This window comes from Carcharhinus amblyrhynchos, chromosome 27, assembly GCF_965287045.1.
Source record: "Carcharhinus amblyrhynchos chromosome 27, sCarAmb.v2.hapA, whole genome shotgun sequence".
Taxonomy (NCBI): domain Eukaryota; kingdom Metazoa; phylum Chordata; class Chondrichthyes; order Carcharhiniformes; family Carcharhinidae; genus Carcharhinus; species Carcharhinus amblyrhynchos.
The window spans coordinates 34,359,816-34,380,016 of NC_137350.1; the positions used below are offsets into that span (position 1 = coordinate 34,359,816).

At 42.5% G+C, this 20,201-nt stretch overlaps 4 non-coding genes across 4 annotated transcripts; 3 read left to right on the forward strand and 1 right to left on the reverse strand.

Annotated features, from left to right (window-relative positions):
* Positions 1-2,870: 2,870 nt before the first annotated feature.
* trnac-gca (transfer RNA cysteine (anticodon GCA)) lies at positions 2,871-2,942 on the forward strand. The gene has a single exon. It is a non-coding gene; the product is annotated as a tRNA-Cys (tRNA).
* Positions 2,943-5,258: 2,316 nt separating this feature from the next.
* trnac-gca (transfer RNA cysteine (anticodon GCA)) lies at positions 5,259-5,330 on the forward strand. Its single transcript has one exon. It is a non-coding gene; the product is annotated as a tRNA-Cys (tRNA).
* Positions 5,331-8,719: 3,389 nt separating this feature from the next.
* trnac-gca (transfer RNA cysteine (anticodon GCA)) lies at positions 8,720-8,791 on the forward strand. The gene has a single exon. It is a non-coding gene; the product is annotated as a tRNA-Cys (tRNA).
* Positions 8,792-18,133: 9,342 nt separating this feature from the next.
* Positions 18,134-18,205, reverse strand: trnac-gca (transfer RNA cysteine (anticodon GCA)). Its single transcript has one exon. It is a non-coding gene; the product is annotated as a tRNA-Cys (tRNA).
* Positions 18,206-20,201: the final 1,996 nt, after the last annotated feature.

Genomic DNA, 20,201 nt, shown 5'->3' on the forward strand with positions numbered 1-20,201 from the left:
TGCATCTCTACACAAATCTGTCACCATTCATACAGCATTCTAATTAGCGGTAGTTATTAGACTTCCAATGAAACTGAAGCTGGTTCTCCCGACAGCAATGACATGGCAGTTAAGAGATATAGCTCAGTGGCAAAGCATTTTACAGCCAATTCAGAGGTACTGGCTTCAAATGCAGGTTCCTCCTATTACATGCTTCATTTTGGGATTTGCCCAATGATGGAATTTTCTGTTGTTTTGCTCTTTTAGTCAGCCACACAGTAGGACCTGGAATGCATTTTCCTGAAAGGTTGTGTAGCAGATGCAATGACAACTTGCACAATGGAATGGAATATGTATTGATGAGGTAGCATTTGCAGGGATAAAGGGGAATTTCCAGGCAGTTGGACCCAAGCACTTTCAGAAAGCCAGCAGAGGATAAGTAAGCTGAATGGCCTCCATTGACACGATACCATTCATTTTAAAATCAACGATAAGTATGTACCATCTGACCAATGACTTTTAGATTCTGATTGAATTACGCACAGCAGGCTGGGTTTAGCTCAAGGGTAGACAAACCTGCCAAGCCAGGAGATAATCTGGTCAGCCTCTGTTGCACCCCCCGATAACAATTATACCCTCTCTTAGATAAAGAGACTAAAACTGTAGACAATAATGCAAATGCAGTCTTGCCAAGGCTCCATGCAGTTGCAGCAAGACACCCTTACTCTTGCTCTCAAATCCCCTTGCGATGGATACCATTGGCCTTCCTAACGAATTTGAAATGACAATTCAGCAAAATGGGCACCTGGGGTTGTTGATCTGTTGTCTAATGTTCCACCACATTTTGGCCTATTTTGGCCTTGGAGGGAGTGCAGAGGAGGTTTACTAGGCTGATGCCGGAGTTGAGGGGGTTGAACTATGAGGAGAGGTTGAATAAACTAGGCTTGTACTCGTTAGAGTTTAGAAGAATGAGGGGAGATCTCATTGACACGTATAAGATGTTGAATGGGATGGATAGGATAGAGGTGGAGAGGCTCTTCCAGCTCAGAAAGGACAGTAGGACTAGAGGGCACAGCCTCAGGATAAAGGGGGGGCCGTTTAGAACGGAGTTGAGGAGGAACTTCTTCACTCAAAGGGTGGTGAATCTCTGGAATTCTCTGCCCGTTGAAGTGGTGGAGGCTGCCTCACTCAATATTTTTAAGACGCGGGTTGATAGGTTTTTGATAGGCAAGGGGATTAAGGATTATGGGGAGAGGGCGGGAATGTGGAACTGAGCCACGACAGATCAACCATGATCTTATTGAATGGCGGGGCAGGCTCGAAGGGCTAGATGGCCTACTCCTGCTCCTATTTCTTATGTTCTTATGTTCTTACCACATCAGTGCACTACTGTACAGAATTCAATTAGGATCAAAAGCCAACTGATTGTCCAATGTGGATTGACCAACATATGTGGAATCATAAAATGGGGTAGAATGTTAAGGCAAGAAGAGAAAAGGGGGCAGCTGGATTTGAACCTGTGATCTGTAGATAAATGTTCTACTACTGAACTATACCTTGAAACTGAGAGCTGTGTGTTCCACATTTGTGAGTGGATTAATTAGATTTCAGCCACCAAGGACACAATGATCCTTCTGATTTAAATTCTATCTGGTATTCGAGTTCAAGCTTTCACATTTCTGTCGCTTCTTTTTCTTTTCCTGTTTTTTCTTTCACGCAAAACATTTTTTTCTATTTACATTTATCTATCCTTTGATCTGATGTGGAGGTAATCACTTTCAGATCTCTCCTCTAACAAATCTAACAATTCAAATCATGTTGAGATATTTACAATGATTTTTTGGTGTTGTATAATGAAAAGGTGGCATGGAAGATGGCCATTTGCTCTATGATAGAACAAATCTAATTATTTTCTCACATTAGATGGTAAGACCACCTATTGCAATTAGGTTGCCCATCCAATTTATAAGAAGTTTCTATTTGAATTTATTCTTGAAAAATTAAAGTTGGGTAACAGTCATGTTGATCGATCTGCTTGGCCAACGTATTAACTGCAAATATTTACAGGCATGCGTGCATTGTGCAGCAACAGAGCACTTGATCTCAGCTGGTTGCATCCCTTCCCAGATTTCAGCTGTCCTTAGGGGGATGTTTCTAATTCAGCGTTACTTTTATCTAAAACATTTATTTACTCTATTCCTAAAGTTACAAAGCCAATGCACAAAGTGGACCAGGTGCAGCCAAATCCATCTCTCTGCTTACTGCAAAATCCAAATTCAAACTGAATCCAATTCATGGCCCCCACAAGAGAGACAAATAAGATCCAAGCCAACAAGGCAAGGCATGGCACCCTATCTTGGGCTTGATCTAAACATGGTCTAAACCAAAAGCGTGGCTTGCAAAAGGCTTTTGAAAGGAATGCAAAATCTCACTAACTGGCCTGACTGGAGACAATACACATCTCTTTAACCTGTGCTTGGCCCTCTCTCCACTCACATTGTCTGTACCTTTAAACTTGATTACCTGTAAAGACTCACATTCCAACCATTATCTTGTAAATTGAGTTTGTGTCTTATATATGCCCTGTTTGTGAAATCAACTCTCCACTCACCTGAAGATGGAGACTGAAACTCTGAAAGTTTGTGCTGCCAAATAAACTTGTTGGACCTTAACTTGGTGTTGTGAGATTGTGCTAAGCCAAAATGTCAGTGTTATGTGATTGCGACCAGCTTGTGTTGTTGAAGCTTATTGAGAAGTCTTTCAATGCTGCACAGTGCGTTGCATCTCTATCCAATACTATCGCCACTCATGCAGCTTTTCTGATTTCTGATAGTTATTAGACTTCCAATACAACTGAAATTGGTTCCCTCAACAGGAGCAGTAGGTAGTTAGGGGGTATAGCTCAGTGGTAGAGCATTTGACTGCAGATCAAGAAGTCCCTGGTTCAAATCCAGGTGTCCCCTTTCCTTTATCATGTGTTTCACTTTGGGAGGTTTTCAGTGAAGGAAGATTTTGCTCTTTTGCCACGTGGTAGGACCTGGAATCGTTTTACTGAAAGGATATGTAACAGATACAATAACAGCTTTCACAATGGATTGGAATAAATATTGATGAGATAACATTTGCAAGAATAAAGAGGAAACTCCAGCTGTTGGACCCGGGCACTTTCAAAAAGGATAAGTAAGCTGAATGGCCTCCATTGGCGCAATAACAATCATTTTATTATCATTGATAAGCACGCATCACCTGACCAATGTCTTTTAGATTCTGATTGAATTACGCACAGCAGGCTGGGCTTAGCTCAATGGGAGACAAACCCGCCATCCCGGGAGCAAATATATAGCAAAAGTATCCTCTCTTAGATAAGGAGACTAAAATTGCTCACAATACAGCAAATGCAATCTTGTCAAGGCTTCTTGCAATTGCAGCAAAACACCTTTACTCTTGTTCTGAAATCCCATTGCGATGAAGGCTAACATACCATTGGCCTTCCTAACTGATCTGAAATGACACTTCAGCAAAAGAAGGCACCTGGATTTGAACCAACAACTCTGTCATCACTCATACAGCATTTCTGAGAACAATAGTAATGAGACTTCCAACAAAACTGAACTTGATTGTCTCAACGATACTGATGTTGCAGCTAGTGAATATAGTTACTGGTCATAGTATTTGACTGCAAATCATAACTGTTCCTAGTTCAAATCCAGATATGCCCTATCATGCGCTTCACTTTGGACATTGCCCAATGTAAGGCTGTTCTGCTTTTTCAATCAGCCATGTGATGGGACCTGGAATTCACTTTACTGAAAGATCCATTGTACAATAACCACTTTCCCGATGGAATAGAATAAATATTGATGAGGAAGCATTTGCAGCAATAAAGGGGAATCTCCAGCAGCTGGACCCAAGCACTTTCAAAAAGCCAGCAGAGGATAAGGACATTTTCTCAGGAGACTAAGGAAATTTGGTATGTCAGCTAAGACTCTCCAACTTTTACAGATGCACCATAGAAAGCATTCCTTCTGGTCATATCACAGCTCGGTATGACTCCTGCTCTGCCCAAGACCACAATAAACGACAAAAGATTATGAATGTAGCCCAATCCATCATGCAAACCAGCTTCCCATTCATTAACTCTGTCTACACTTGCTGCTGTCTCAGGAAAGCAGCCAGCATAATTAAGGACCCCACGCATCTGCCATTCTCTCTTCCACCTTCTTCCATCGGGGAAAATATACAAAATTCTGAGGTCACATACCAACCGACTCAGGAACAACTTCTTCCCTGCTGCTATCAGACTTCCGAATAGAGTTACCTTGCATTACGTTGACCTTTCTCCACACCCTAGCTGTGACAGTAACACTACATTCTGCACTCTCTCATTTCCTTCTCTATGATTGGTAAGCTTTGTCTGCATAGAATGCAAGAAACAATACTTTTCACTGTATGCTAATACATGTGACAACAACAAATCAAATCAAATCAATTGGTGCGATACCATTCATTTTATAATCATTGATAAGTATTTATCACCTGATCAATGTCTTTTAGAATCTGATTGTATTATGCACAGCAGGCTGGGTTTAGCTCAATGGGAGACAAACCCGCTATCCCAGGAGATAATCTGGTGAGCCTCCGTTGCACTCCCTCTGTAGCAAAAGTCTCCACTCTTTGATAAGGAGACTAAAATTGGGCACAATTCTGCAAATGCAGTCTTGCCGAGGCTCCATGCAATTCCAGCAAGACACCTTTACTCTTGTTCTGAAATCCCATTGTGATGAAGGCTAACATACCATTGGCCTTCCTAACTGATTTGAAATGACACTTCAGCAAAATGGGCATCTGGAGTTGTTAATCTACTGAATAATGTTCCACCACATCAGTACACTACGATACAGAATTCAATCAGGATCCAAAGCAAACTAGTTGTCTGATGTGGATTGATCAATGTTTGTAGAATCATAGAATAAAGTAGAATGTAATGGCAAGAAGACAAAACAAGACATCTGGTTGTGACCATGGACATCGTGATCTGAAGTCAAATGCTCCATCATTGAGCTATAGTCCCAAACACCGTGCATGCAAATGTACCATTCCAGACCTTTATGCAAATTAATTACTTTTTAACCATCAGGGGCACAGTGGTCCAAATAATTTAATTTCCATCTGGAGTAGAAGTTCAAGCTTTCACATTTCTATATCTTGGAATCTCCTATTCATCTTTTCCTGATTTTTTTTACACACAAAAACATTTTTATTTCAGCTTTGTTTAAGTAGGGGGTATAGCTCAGTGGAAGAGCATTTGACTGCAGATCAAGAGGTCCCTGGTTCAAATCCAGGTGCCCCCTATTATTTGGTGGGTGGTGTGGTTGCATAGGGAGTAGCACTGCTGCCTCACAAGACGAGGAGCCTGGGTTCCATCCCTCAGCTTGAGTTACTCTCTGCATGAATTTTGCATGTGCCCCCCATATCTGTGTGGGTTTCCTCTGAGTGCTTCGATTTCCTCCCACAGTCCAAAGATGCGCTGGTTCAGTGGATTTTCCATGGTAAATTGTCTCTTAGCATCAGGGGCATAGCTTGAGTAAATGCATGAGTTATGGGGATAGGGTCTCGATGGGATTGTGGTTGATGCAGACTCGATGGACTGAATGGCCTCCTTCTGCACTCTATGATTCCATTATTCTCTCCTTTGATCCGATGTGGAGGTGACCACCACTAAAACTCTCTTCCAGCAAATCAAACAATTCAAATCATGCTGAGATATTTATAATTAATTTTTGGTGATCTATAATGAAAAGGTGGCATGGAAGATGGTCATTCATTCTACAATAGACCACACCTAATTATTATCTCACTTTAGATGATAAAGCCCTCATATTACAATTAGGTTGCCCATTAAATTTCTAAGTAATTTTCATCTGAATTTATTCTTGAAAAACTAGGATTGAATAGCAGTCGTGTTGATCGATCTGCTTGGCCAACATATTAACTGCAAGTCTTCACTGTCATGGGTGCATCGTGCAGCAACAGAACATTTGACCTCAGCTGGTTGCATCCCTTCCTGGATTTCAGGTGTCATTAGGGAGATGTTTCTAATTCATTGTTAATTTTTAAAAAATTCCTGAAGTTACAAAGCCAATGCACAAAGTGCTTGATCTAAAGCAAAAGCTGAGTGTTACATGATTGTGATGAGATTGTGCTCTTGAAGCTTGTTGAGAAGGCTTTCCATGCTGCGCTGTGCATTGCATCACCACATAACTCTGTCACCACTCATGCAGCATTCTAACTGGCAACAGTTGGTAGCCTTCCATCAAAACTGAAGGTGGCTCTTCCATTATAGGGTGTAGCTCAGTGGTAGAGCATCTGACTGCAGATCAAGAGGTCCCTTGTTTGAATCCAGGTGTCCCCCCTTTTGTTTTTCATGTGCTTCACTTTGAGAGTTACCCAATGAAGCAAGTTTCTGTTGTTTTGCTCTTTTGATCAGCTGCATGGTAGGACCTGGAATGCGCTTTACTGAAAGAATGTGCAGCAGATACAATGCCAACTTTCACGATGGAATGGAATAAATATTGATGAGGTAGCATTTGCAGGGATAAAGGGGAACCTCTGGCAGTTGGACCCAAGCACTTTCAAAAAGCCAGCAGAGGATAAGTAAGCTGAATGCGATACCATTCATTTTATAATCATTGATAAGTATGTACCACCTGACCAATGACTTTTAGGATCTAACTGAATTACACACAGCAGGCTGGGTTTAGCTCAAGGGTAGACAAACCTGCCATCCCAGGAGATAATCTGGTGAGCCTCTGTTGCACTCCCCCTGTAGCATATAGATCCTCTCTAAGAAAAAAAGACTAAAATCGTGCACAATACCTTAATGCACAATGCAGTCTTGCCAAGGCTCCATGCAGTTGCAACAAGATGTCTTTACTCTTGTTCTCAAATCCCCTTGCGATAAATGCCAACATATGGTTTGCCTTCCAAACTGATGTAAAATGACATTTCAGCAAAAAGAGCACCTGGAGTTTTGATCTACTGTCTAATGTTCCACCACATTAGCACCAAACTGTACAGAATTCAATCAGGATCAAAAACAAATTGGTTGTCCAATGTGGATTGACCAACACTTGTAGAATCATAAAATAAAGTAGAATATAAAGGCAAAAAGAAAAAGGGAGCCACAAGAGAAAATGCTGGAAAATCTCAGCAGGTCTGGCAACATCTGTAAGGAGAGAAAAGAGCTGATGTTTCGAGTTCAGATGACCCTTTGTCAAGGCATAGAAAATGAAAGATACTTATACTGCAGGGTGAGTAAATAAAAGATGAGTCATAGCCACAGAAACCAGGGGAAAAGGCTGCTCATAGCAGTCCACAGAAAGAATATATAGGGTGTGAATGGCCAAATGGCAGAGAAGCTGAAATCAGAGGCTAAACTGTGAGAGATGAAGTTGTGGGGGGAGAGGGGAGATGGGTGGGAGTGAGGTAAAATTTAGAAAAAGGGCAGGGGAAGGAAAGCAAAGGGAGAGAAAAGGTAAGGAAAGGTGGCATAAAGTAAGGGGGAAGAGTGGGGGGGGGGGTGGGAATGAAGAAAGACAATAAAGAAATAAAAGGTAGAGAACAGTAAAAAAATTTAAAAAACAGGGAGCACCAATATTTGAACCAGGGACCATTTAATCTGCAGTTAAATGCCGACCACTGAGCTATACCCTTAAGTACCAAGCACGTGAATGTACCATTCCAGATTTTTGGAGGATTAATTACTTTTTGCCACTAGGGACACAATGATCCAAATGATTTAAATTCTATCTGGAGTTCAAGTTTAAGATTTCACACTCCTACCTCTTAAATCTCTTCTTTGTTTCCTGATCATGTTTTTCCCCACACAAAAACATTTTTATTTCTGTTCCCTCTAGCCAGGGTGCATGGCTCAGTGGTAGAGCATTTGACTGCAAAGTAAGTGGTCCCTAGTTGAAATCCAGGTGGCACTTATTATTTAGTGGGTGGCACAGTTGCACACTGCTGCCTCACAGTACCTGGGTTCAATCTCTTGGCTTGGGTCATCACCTGTGTGCAGTTTACATGTTCTCCCTGTGTCTATATGGGTTTCCTCTGGCCGTTCAGGTTTCCTCCCAAGGTCCAAAGATGTGCTGTTAGGTGGATTGGTCACGGTAAATTGCCCCTTAGTGACAGGGGGACTAGCTCTGGCAAATGTACGCAGTTAAGAGGATTGGGATTGTGGTTGGTGCAGACTTGATGGGCCGAATGGGCTGCTTTTCCCTGTATGATTCCATTATTCTATCCTTTGACCACTACTAAAATTCTCTTCTAACAAATTGAACCATTCAAATCATGTTGAGATTACAAAGCCAAAGCCAAAGCACAAAGTGGGCTGGGTGCAGCTGAATTCATCTCCTTGCTTCTCCAAAATCCGAATTCAAACTGGATCCAATTCATGGTCCCCACAAGAGAGACAAACAAGATCCAAGCAGACAAGATAAGGCTTTGCACACCATCTTGGGCTTGATCTGGCGCTTGATCTTAGCTAAAAAGTCAGTGTCACGTGATGGTGATCAGCATGTGCTGTTGAAGCTTGTTGAAGAGGTTTTCCATGCTGCACTGTGCATGGCATCTTTACACAACTCTGTCACCACTCATGAAGCATTCTGATTAGTGATAGCTATTCAACTTCTGATAAAACTGAAGCTGGTTCTCTGAACAGCAATAGTACAGATATGTGGGGGGTATAGCTCAGTGGTAGAGCATTTGGCTGCAGATCAAGAGGTCCTTGGTTCAAATCCAAGTGCCCCCTTTCATTTATAATGTGCTTCACTCTGGGAGTTACCCAATGCAGGCCTTCCGTACTCTCTTGCGATGAAGGCCAACATATCATTCTCCTTCCGAACTGATTTGAAATGACAATTCAGCAAAATGGGCACCTGGAGTTGTTGATCTGCTGTCTAATGTTCCACCACATCAGTGCACTACTGTACAGAATTCAAACAGGATCAAAAACAAACTAGCTGTCCAATGTGGATTGACCAATATTTGTGGAATCATAGCTTAAAGTAGAATGTAATGGCGAGAAGAAAAAGTGGGCACTTGGATTTGAGCCAGGGACTTCCTAATGCACAGTTAAATACTCTACCACTGAGCTATGCACTAAGCATGCATGTGTTCCATTCCACATTTTTCGGTGGATTAATTAGTTTTTAGCCACAATGATCCATATGATTTAAATTCTATCTGGAGTTCAAGTACAAACCTTCACATTTCTATCTCTTACCATCTCTTCTTCTTTTTCTGATCACTTTTTCACACAAAAGCTTTTTTATTTCTATTTACTTTAATCTATCTGTTGATCCGATATGGAGGTGACCACTACCAAAACTAACACATCGAATAATTCAAATCATTTCAGTATATTTATAATGAATTTCTGATATTGTATAATGAAAAGGTGGTATGGGAGGTGGCCATTTGCTCTGTGATAGATTACCACAAATCATTTTCCCAAATTAGTTGATGAAACATTCCTATTGCAATTAGATTGCCCATTCAATTTCTAAGAAATTTTTATTTGAATTTGTTCTTGGAAAATTAGGATTGGGTAGCAGTCATGTTAATCGATCTGCTTGGCCAACGTATTGCATCAAGTACAATAATTAATCTTGATGCTGAGTTTTCCCTCATCAAATTGTGGTTTTATTTATCTGAACTAGTATTGTACTTTAGTGCAGGTTGTTATCATAAGAAGGCAAATGGTATGTTGGCCTTCGTAGCAAGAGGATTTGAGTATAGGAATAGAGATGTTTGACTACAATTGCATCAGTTGTTGGTGAGGCCACATCTGGAGCACTGTGTGCGGTTTTGGTGTCCTTATCTGAGGAAGGATGTCCTTGCTATAGAGGGAGTGCAGCAAAGGTTTACCAGGCTGATTCCTGGGATGGCAGGGCTGTCATATCAGGACAGACTAAGTCAGTTCATTGGAGTTTAGAAGAGTGAGGGGGATGTCATAGAAATTTATAAAAGCCATGATCACATGAATGGCAGAACAGGCTCTAAGGGCCAAATGGCCTCCCTCTGCTTCTAGTCTCTATGTATCCTCTGGATAGTCACTTTTAGGTGTTTATAATCTTTATCAGCAATGTCACATGATGTGAAGACAGTTGACCACATTTGTGCTTGGTCAGTTTTGCTCTTGCTTGCTGTTACTTGCTGTAGGTTTCACTAAGTAATCTTTAAATTAATTTCTTGTATTTGTCCCACATATCTTAGACTTTATTCCTCCACATTGTAGAGGGTCTGCACATTACTCCCACAAATGGCTTGGTTCTGAAGAAGAGTCGTACGGACCCAAAAAGTTAACTCTATTTCTCTCTCCACTGATGCTGCCAGACCTGCTGAGTTTAACCATCGTTTTCTGTTTTTATCCTTGAAGTGATTTATTGCCTTTACTGTTCCTATCTCTACCCAAAGTACCTCCGCATCATGGTTTTCTGAACTTAGGTCACCCCTCTAATAATCAATTAATTAATAGAGCCACCCTGCCCCACTCCCTTCCCAGAAAGGAAAAACAGCAAAACGGGGAAATAAGAATACAGGTCTGAACTGTTTCTTGATTCTGTGTTTCCATGGCTTTCTATCCTTCCTGTCACACATATTGCTTTGTGAAGCTCACTAAGTACCACATCTGTTATCTAAGCTGCATCTGAAGGTGTGGATTTGACATGTTACTGTTGCTAAGAGCATGCACATTTCTCCCACATAAAAAGTTAGAAATATTAGAAATTGTGCGGCAGAGAAGAAAATCATTTGGCCTATTGCATCACTGGTGTCTAAAAACAGGTTAATCAGCCTGAAAATGTGAGGTGGTACAGCCCTGTGGTCAAGTGTTTAAATAAAGAGCAAAAGGTCTTTGGTTCAAAACACCCTATGCATCATTAAGCACCTCCTGTTCAGGGTAGGGTGTTTTGAACCATGGACCTCTTGGTGTTCAGAGTTGCATAATGAACATGCTTACCTTACCAGCTAGCATGTGCAGCTATTCGATGGCATTCCAGAAAAAAATTATAAATGCTGACTTTTCCAGAGAGGGACACATCCTGTGAAAGATTGATCTGGAATGCACCCTAAGATGAGGAAGCATTCTGACCACCTGAATTTGAGGCATCTTCCAAATGACATCTGAATATCAGCCATCAATACCTCTGAAACATACAAACATAGAAATTGGAAGAGGAGGAGGCCATTCAGCCCTTCAAGCTTTAACGACATTCATTTTGATCATGGCTAATCATCAAATTCAATATCCTGCTCCCCACTTCCCCCCCATATCCCTTGACCCTTTCGGCCTCAAGAGCTAGATCTAATTTCATCTTGAAATCACGCAACGTTTTGGTCTCAATTACTTTCTGTGACAGTAAATTTCACACATTCACCACCCTCTGGGTGAAGAAATTTCTCCTCACCTCAGTCCTAAAAGGTTTACCTCTTATCCTCAAACTATGACCCCTAGTTCTGGACTCCCCCACCATCTTCTTGAAAATCCATCTAACCCTGTTCGAATTTTATAAGTTTTTGGGAGCCCTATGAAGTAAGGAGCTCTGACCTTACGCGATCCCTGCACCTTTTTGCAATCAAAAACAAGAAACATCAAGCTCCCTGACATAACGGCAAAATACTGCAGATGCTGGCATCTGAAACAAAAACAGAAAAATGCTGGAAAATCTGAGCAAGTCTGACTGCATCTGAGGAGAGAGAAAAGAGCCAGCGTTTCGAGTCTGGAGCACCAAGTTCATTATTCAGTTTTGCAGCATTGTGTTATCAATGCTGTGTATACAAGGGTACAGAATATGGAATCAATGTAATAAATCAGCATCCGGCAAGCATTGTGTAGAGGCTGCAGGTGGCGCTATTGAGCTTAGCAACTATAAGTGTCAAATTAACACATGCAGCTTGTGCAACTCAACTCAACAAACAATTTCATGGCCTCCACCAAGGTAAGTTTTGGAATTTCTGATCACAAACTGAGCATATAAAGGCACACACTCAGTTTGCCGAATACTGATTAGAATGTGAGTCTTTGCAGCTAATCAAGTCTTGAAGGTGCAGACAATGTGAGTGGACATTGCATTAAGCACAGATTAAAGAGATGTGTATTGTCTCCAGACAGGACAGTAAGTGAGATGTTGCAAGCCCAGGCAAGTCATGGGGGTTACAAATAGTGTGACATGAACTCAAGATCCAGGTTGAAGCTGTCCTCATGTGTGCGGAACTTGGCAATCAGTTTCTGCTCAGATAGCCAAATAGCCAAACTGATAGCCAAGTTCCGTATACATGAGAACGGCCTCAACCAGGATCTTGGGTTCATGTCACACTATTTGTAACCCCCATGACTTGCCTGAGCTTGCAATATCTCACTTATTGTCCTGTACACATCTCTTTAACCTATGCTCAATGCTATCTTCACTCACATTGTCTGCACCTTTAAGACTTGAATAGCTGTAAAGACTCGCATTCTAATCAGTATTCTGTAAACTGAGTGTGTGCCTTTATATGCTTTGCTTGTGATCAGAACTCTCCACTCACCTGATGAAGGGGAAAGACCCAAAAGCTAGTGGCATTTGCTACCAAATAAACCTGTTGGACTTTAACCTTTTATTGTGAAACTTCTTACTGTGTTTACCCCAGTCCAACGTCGGTATCTCCACAGCTTGTTGACAAGCCCATTCCCTCTTTCACACCCATGACCCCATCCCAACCTCCACTCACCTGTGGCCAAAGTCCTTCACTAATCCTGGGCCTTTGGGTTCGCTGCCACCAGGTACCACCAGTTCCACTGGGCATGCCTACATTGGACAGCTGCCAGTCTCTGATCAGCTGGCAGTTCTCATTAGTGATTGGCATTGAATAGGACAGGCTTTCCCCAAAGGAGGGGCAGCTGGACTCTCACTTGTTCTCCAGATTGCGGGACACATTCTCACCAGTTGAATTAAATTTCATTCAATGGTGCAACAGAGAGAATAAATTACCAACTTCACCACAACAGCAGTGAAATAACATTTAAACAATGCTGCTTCAGAGGAGCAGCCAGTATAATCAAGGATGCCACGCACCCTGGATATTCTCTCTTCCATCTTCTTCCATCGGGAAAAGGATACAAAAGTCTGAGGTCACATACCAACCGACTCAAGAACAGTTTCTTCCCTGCTGCCATCAGACTTCTGAATGGAGTTACCATACATTAAGCTGATCTTCCTCCACTTTAGCTATGACTATAACATCTATATTCTGCACCCTTTCCTTTCCTTCTCCCCTATTTACTAAACATAGCATGTTTTGTCTGTATAGCACGCAAGAAACAATGCTTATCAATACAATATCCCAATACATGTGACAATAATAAATCAAATCAAATCAAGCTCTGAACCTAAATTCAAATACTAAAAAATTAGGCTGGCAATGGCCTTGTTGTGTTATCGCTTGACTATTAATGCACAAACGCAGCTAATGTTCTGGAGACTTGAGGTCGAATCCCACCACAGCAGATGGTGGACTTTGAATTCAATAAAAATTATATGGAATTAAGAATCTACTGATAGCCATGAAACCATTGCTAATTGTTGAAAAAGTATCAGTCATGATTGAATGCCAGAGCAGACTCAATGGGCCAAGGGGCCTAATCCTGTTCCTATGTCTTAAGGTCTAAAATCCCATCTGGTTCACTAATGTCCCTTAGGGAAGGAAATCTGCCATCCTTACCCGGTCTGGCCTACATGTGACTCTGGAACCACTGCAATGTGGTTGACTGTCAACTACCTGCCAAGGGCAACAAGAGAGAGGCAACAAGTGATGACCAGCCAGCGACGCCCATGTCCCAAGAATGAATAAAAAAAAGCTCCCACTGTTAATTGATCGTAATCAGAGAGAGTTCAATGACAAGTACTTATCGAATAGTGGGAGAAAAATGTAAGGAAAGTAAGTGAATGGATATAATTTTCCCTTTGATATTTCACCAGCTCGTGCTGGGTACAATACAGAGCTGGTTTGCTTTTCTTTTACAAAGTTGCTGAACTGTGTGAGGCATTTCTAGACTGCGCTAATAGAATGCACCAAGGCCACTCATTCAGAACGAGACACTGATGTTTGAAATAATTTGGAGTTTCGTATCTGGAACGTTGCCAACAAAGCTGACTTGAATCGAAAGGTTGAAGGAATGCCACCTTGCAGCTTTGGACAGAATGGAAACTTACTGGGAAAGACTTCAGCTGCAGAAAAGGCAAAGAAAATGGGCCGGAATTCTCCGACCTCAACTGCAGCTGAGGTTCTCCAGTCCCGCTGCAGCGAATGGAGGTTTGGCAGAGAGCCAAATTCTCCATTCTCGCTGGTAGCAGTTGCAAGACGGGTGGGTGGGCAGGCGGGAGGTGGCGAACGGGCAGAGAATTCCAGCCAGCAACTTGAAAAATCCCATACTGCACCCAAGGGAACAGAAGCATGGATTTTCCAAAGGAAATCCCAACTGAGTGGAGCTGTGAGGGAATCATGTTGCTGTTTAAATTTAATTGTGTGTTAGAATAAACAAACCTTATTCAGCAAATAAAAGCAAAATCCTGCCCTTGCTAGAAATCTGAAGCAAAAACAAAAAAACTGTTGGAAAAATTCAGCAGACCTGGCAGCATAGAATCCCTAGGATATCTACAGTGCAGAAGGAGGCCATTCAGCCCATCATGTCTGCATCAAACACAATCCCGTTCAGGCCCCATCCCCACAACCCCATATATTTGACAAATCAGCTTTGACTAAGGGTCATCTGGACTCAAAACATCAGCTCTTTTCTCTCCTTACAGATGCTGCCAGACCTGCTGAGATTTTCCAGCATTTTCTCTTCTGGTTTCAGATTCCAGCATCCGTAGTAAATTGCTTTTAACCCCATGCATTTACCCTGACACTAGGGTCAATTTAGCATGGCCAATCAACTTAACCCACATATCTTTGGATATGGGAGGAAACCAGAGCACCTGGAGGAAACCCACACAGACACAGGGAGAACATGCAGACTCCGCACAGACAGTGACCCACGCCGGAAACCGAACTCCGGTCCCCAGCGCTGTTAGGCAGCAGTGCTAACCACTGTGCCACCCCAAAACCAGCATCTCTGGGTGAGAAACAGAGTCAATGGCTGCGATTCTCCGGCCATTCCACAGGATGCTCCAGTCCTGCTGCAGTGATCAGAAACTGGGCTCAGCATCAAATTCTCTGTCCTCACTTGCCGTGGCGGTGGGACGTGAACAGCCGGAGAATTCCAACTGACATTTCAAGTCCCAGCTGATCTTCAGAGCTCATTAAATATATTAATCTTATTAAGCATTAGAATGAGTCATTAATTTATCCTCTTGCAATTCCGAGGTCAAAACAACCTACAAGCCTGGATAGATACAAAGGCTTCTACATAGAGGATCGCACCAATGTTCCCTGTACTGACTGTTTCAAAGGCCTCTCTAATTAGTCCCCTCCCTCGTTCTTTTCTCAAATCCCTGCAAACTTTCCCCCTTTGAGTTCTCATCCAATTCTGTCTTTGAAAGTTACAATTGAATCTGCTTTATAATTTTGGGGAATGCATTCCAATTAGCTGCTTAAAACTATGCCATGCAGACCAATGTGTGGCTTCCTACAAGAGCCGTTCAAGGAGGAAGAGTGGGCACCTGGGTTTAGAACAGAAATTTCTTGATCTGCAGTCAAACGCTCGCCACTGAGCTACATCCCTATGTCCCAGGCTGAGCTGCCACACAGACACAACACTCATACACCACACACACAACGTACACACACCCACACACAGCACAGACAACACACACACACACAACACACACTCAACACACACACAACATATACATACACACACAATATACTCACAACACACATACAATACACACAAGGTAACTTAGGCTAAGCCTGTTGTTAATGTTTGTGGCCAAACGAGCCACCTAAAAATGGCGATTTATAAAGCACTCTGGGACAATTGGGCAAGAACTAAAACAGCAGGCTGCAACCTGAAAAATAGAGCTAAACAGTCTGCAACTGAATACACAGGATATGGGTCATCTCCAGGGACCTTCTGGTCAAACTGGGTTATTTACCAGACATAGGGGCGCCGTAACCTCTCATTTGGGAGGGAGATGTGTGTCCTATGTGGTCCCAGCACCGACAGACATGGCTGTGGGGGACACACCCAGAGATTGGAATGTATCCATCAGGGTGATCAAATTCTGATCGATTGATCGGCAACGGCCAGAAGGGTTGCAAAACCCAACGGGATATAAAGTGTTGCGCAACCAGGAATCTTGCTCTCTTCTCTCTGTCTGACTCCACGAACGGGCTGTAACAGAGACCATCACCAGCAATGACCAGCACGAGAAGAGTAACCACACCCAAGAAGGAACAAAGACTAGAGCCAGAGTGTCAGACCAGACCAAAGGACCAGGCAACGCAGAGGACTACAGAGGCCAGCACATAGATAAAGGCCAATATCTGCCTGGGTACTTGCCAGTCACGCAAGGTTAAGTCCAGATCTAGTATTGGACTTGAACTTTAGTATTTCTGTAAGATAACTTATTTTTGATTGGGTGGGTGATTATTGATTGTGTGTTAAATAAATATTGTTGTACTAACAAGAAGCCTACTCGCAATTCTTTGTCCACCGTATAAGGGTTAAAACAGACTGTGCGGCAGGTACAATATGTTGAAGAGACTTAGCTGAAAAGAACCTGCTTCAGTTTTACTGGAAGATAAATAAATGCAAGTAAGAAAAATGTTGCAGGATTGGTGACAGCAATGCTGATTTGGAGAGATGCAAAGCACAACCCAACATGGAATCTTTTCACATCAAACTTCAACAGTACATTCCACCCCCCTCCGCTCCTCATGCTAAATTGCAGACATCCTTCTAATGGCACTTCAGCTTCAGTAAAAAGTCTCACAACAGCAGGTTAAACTCCAACAGGTTTATTTGGTAGCACAAGCTACAAGCTTTCGGAGCATTGTCCTTTCATCAGGTGAGTGGGAATTGTGTCCACAAACAGGGCAAATATAGACATAAACTCAATTTACAAGATAATGGTTGGAATTCCACTCACATTGGCTGTACCTTTAAGATTTGACTACCTATAAAGACTCGAATTCCAACCAGTATCTTGTAAATTGAGTTTGTGTCTATATATGTTCTGGTTATGAACACAACTCCCATTCACCTGATGAAGGGACAATCATCCAAAAACTTGTGGCTTGTGCTACCAAATAAACTTGTTGGACTTTAACCTGGTGTTATGAGACTTCTTACTATGCTTAGCCCAATCCAAAGCTGGCATCTCCACATCACTTGAGCTTCAACCAGAGAAATCTCCATCTGCAGTCAAATGCTGTGATGCACTCTATAAATACTTACAGTCAATGCAAGCAAATACTGTAGGGGGAGCTCATTCCCTTAATATGTGTGAAGTCAAACCAATCAACATGTGCCACGAGAGGAACAGCCTGAAATGGGCATATGGATTTGAGCCCAGGACCTTAAAACCCCACGGTTAAGTACTCCCTGAGTGAGCTATACCCCTAGGGATGCACCCAACCTCAGTGATGTGTACGTACACACACACTCACATCCAAACCCACGACCAATATCATCGGGAAGGATAAAGAGAGCAGATACCTGGGAAAACTACCAGCTGGAATTTCCTATCCAAGCCACTCACCATCCTGACTTGGAAATATATCGCCGTTCCCTCACTGTTGCTGGGTCAAAAATTCTGGAACTCCATCTGTGTGAGTGTACATACACCACATGGAGTGCAGCGGTTCAAGGAAACAGCACATCACTACATTCTCAAAGACATTTAGGGATGGGCAATAAATGTTGGCCTAGCCAGCAAAATTCACATTCCTTGAGCACATTAAAAAAAAACTTGTCATAACCACCAAAATAAATAACCATTGTCCACAAATGGATGAGCACGACTATCGTATATACTGTGAATGTCATTTATACCACAATTCACTACAGCCATAACTAACTACTGAATAATAATGCTGTAATTCCAGGGGGGATCATCATACCACAAGACTCCCAACTGGAAGCACTTAGAAAAAAAGGAACAGTCATAGGGGGCACCCAGATTTGAACTAGGGACCTCTTGATCTGCAGTCAAATGCTCTACCACTGAGCTATACCCCCACATGCCAGCACTACTCACACAACAAATGAAGTTCAGTACCTGATAACTAACAATGTTGATGTGATCAAACTATGGTCAGCCTTCATGAAGCTGTAGGAGGAACAGTTTGAGAAACATTGGGCATCAGTGATTGTGGCTAAATAGGCAACGCAAAGGTTGGGATGTGAGTTTTCATGGAATGAACAGGGATTGGAGATGGACGCTGTGCAAGGAGGTGTGATTGCGACAGTGGTGACTGCAAAAGACAGGCAGGCAGGAAAGAGATAACATAATGAACAGGTAAAAGAGACAAGCTGAGATCACAATGAGGGGGAGAACAGGACTCCTTCAAGGCTGGCTTATCTGGAAAAGAAGTGGCAGTGAATTAAATAACACAAGTGAAAAGCAATTATCTACAACACTGCTGTCATGGCCTTTGGCGACTTTACATTTCTCTGCTCCATTCCCTTCTGTCTGAGGCAATCAAATGTGAACAGGGATGTAGTTGAAAAGTGCTTCATTTCACTGCAGCCCGTGAGATGCTCCTAATCTTGTTGTTTACCTTGTTGACCATTGGACGAGGCGAGAAAGGGCCAAAAGCACAGCTGGCCAAGAACAGGGTTTAGAGCAAACCGAGGCCAGGAAATTCTCCACCTTCTGAGCCCACTGTCTTTATCTGGGGCAGAGACTGCCTTGCCAGAGTGGAACCACAGAGCCACATCGGATAATAAGTCAGCAGGTCAGGCAGCAGAGAAGCAGCATTAACGGGCAGGATTCTCTAATCTTGTCCAGGGCGGGGCCAGTTGCGAGTGAGAATGAAAAATTTGACATTCCAGCCAAAGCTCTGTGCACCTTCATTGTCACAGGAAAATCCCAGCTTCAGGCGAGGACGGAGAATTTCGACCAACGTTTCGTATCCCTTCTACAGAACTGTTGTGTGAGGGCCATTCAGCACCAAAATGTTTAAGTTTATTCCTTAGTCACAAGTAAGGCTTACGTTAATACTGCAATGAAGTTACTGTGAAATTCCCCTAGCAACTGTTCAGGTCAATGCACTTAACCATCACGTCTTTCAGAATGTGGGAGGAAACCGGAACACCCAGAAGAAACCCACGCAGACATGGGGAGAACGTGCAAACTCCTCACAGGCAGTGAATCAAACCCCGTCGCTGTGAAGCAGCAGTGCCAGCCACTGTGCCACTGTGCTGCCCACTGTGCCTAAGAGTTAGTTAACTCTTTGTTTCTCTCCACAGATGCTGCCAGATCTGCTGAGTTTATCCAACATTTTCTGTCTTTAGATATCCAGCACCGGCCGTATTTTGCTTCTATTCAGGCAATAACTAACACAAAATTAATCACCATGGCATAAACCATTGTCTTACAAGATGGAAAGCTGCCACATATCTTAATTGTTGACAGGGCTTTAAATGTTTAATACTGAGTCATACCTTTACCTTAAACTGCCAAGCAAGTATTTTGTGGTATGGAAAAGTATTTATAACACACCTACTCTTGCCCATGCAACTTTGAGAAAGGATACAATTTAAAGAGCCTTCCCCAACCAGCACTACCCAACTAGAATCTAGCAACTTCAACCTGGGATGTGGCCAGTTTTATGAATTTGATTTGACTTGGTTTGATTTATTATTGTCACTTGTATTACCATACAGTGAAAAGTATTATTTCTTATGCGCTATACAGACAAATCATACCATTCATAGAGAGTGAAATGAGAGATTGCAGAATGTAGTGTTACAGTCATAGCTAGGGTGTAGAGAAAGATCAACTTAATGCAAAGTAAGTCCATTCAAAAGTCTGAAAACAGCAGGGAAGAAGCTGTTCTTGAGTTGGTTGGTCTGTGACCTCAGACTTTTGTATCTTTTTCCTGAAGGAAGAAGGTGGAAGAGAGAATATTCGTGGTGTGTGGGGTCCTTAATTATGTTGGCTGCTTTTCCCGAGCAGCAGGAAATGTAGACAGAGTCAATGGATGGGAGGCTGGTTTGCCTGATGGATTGG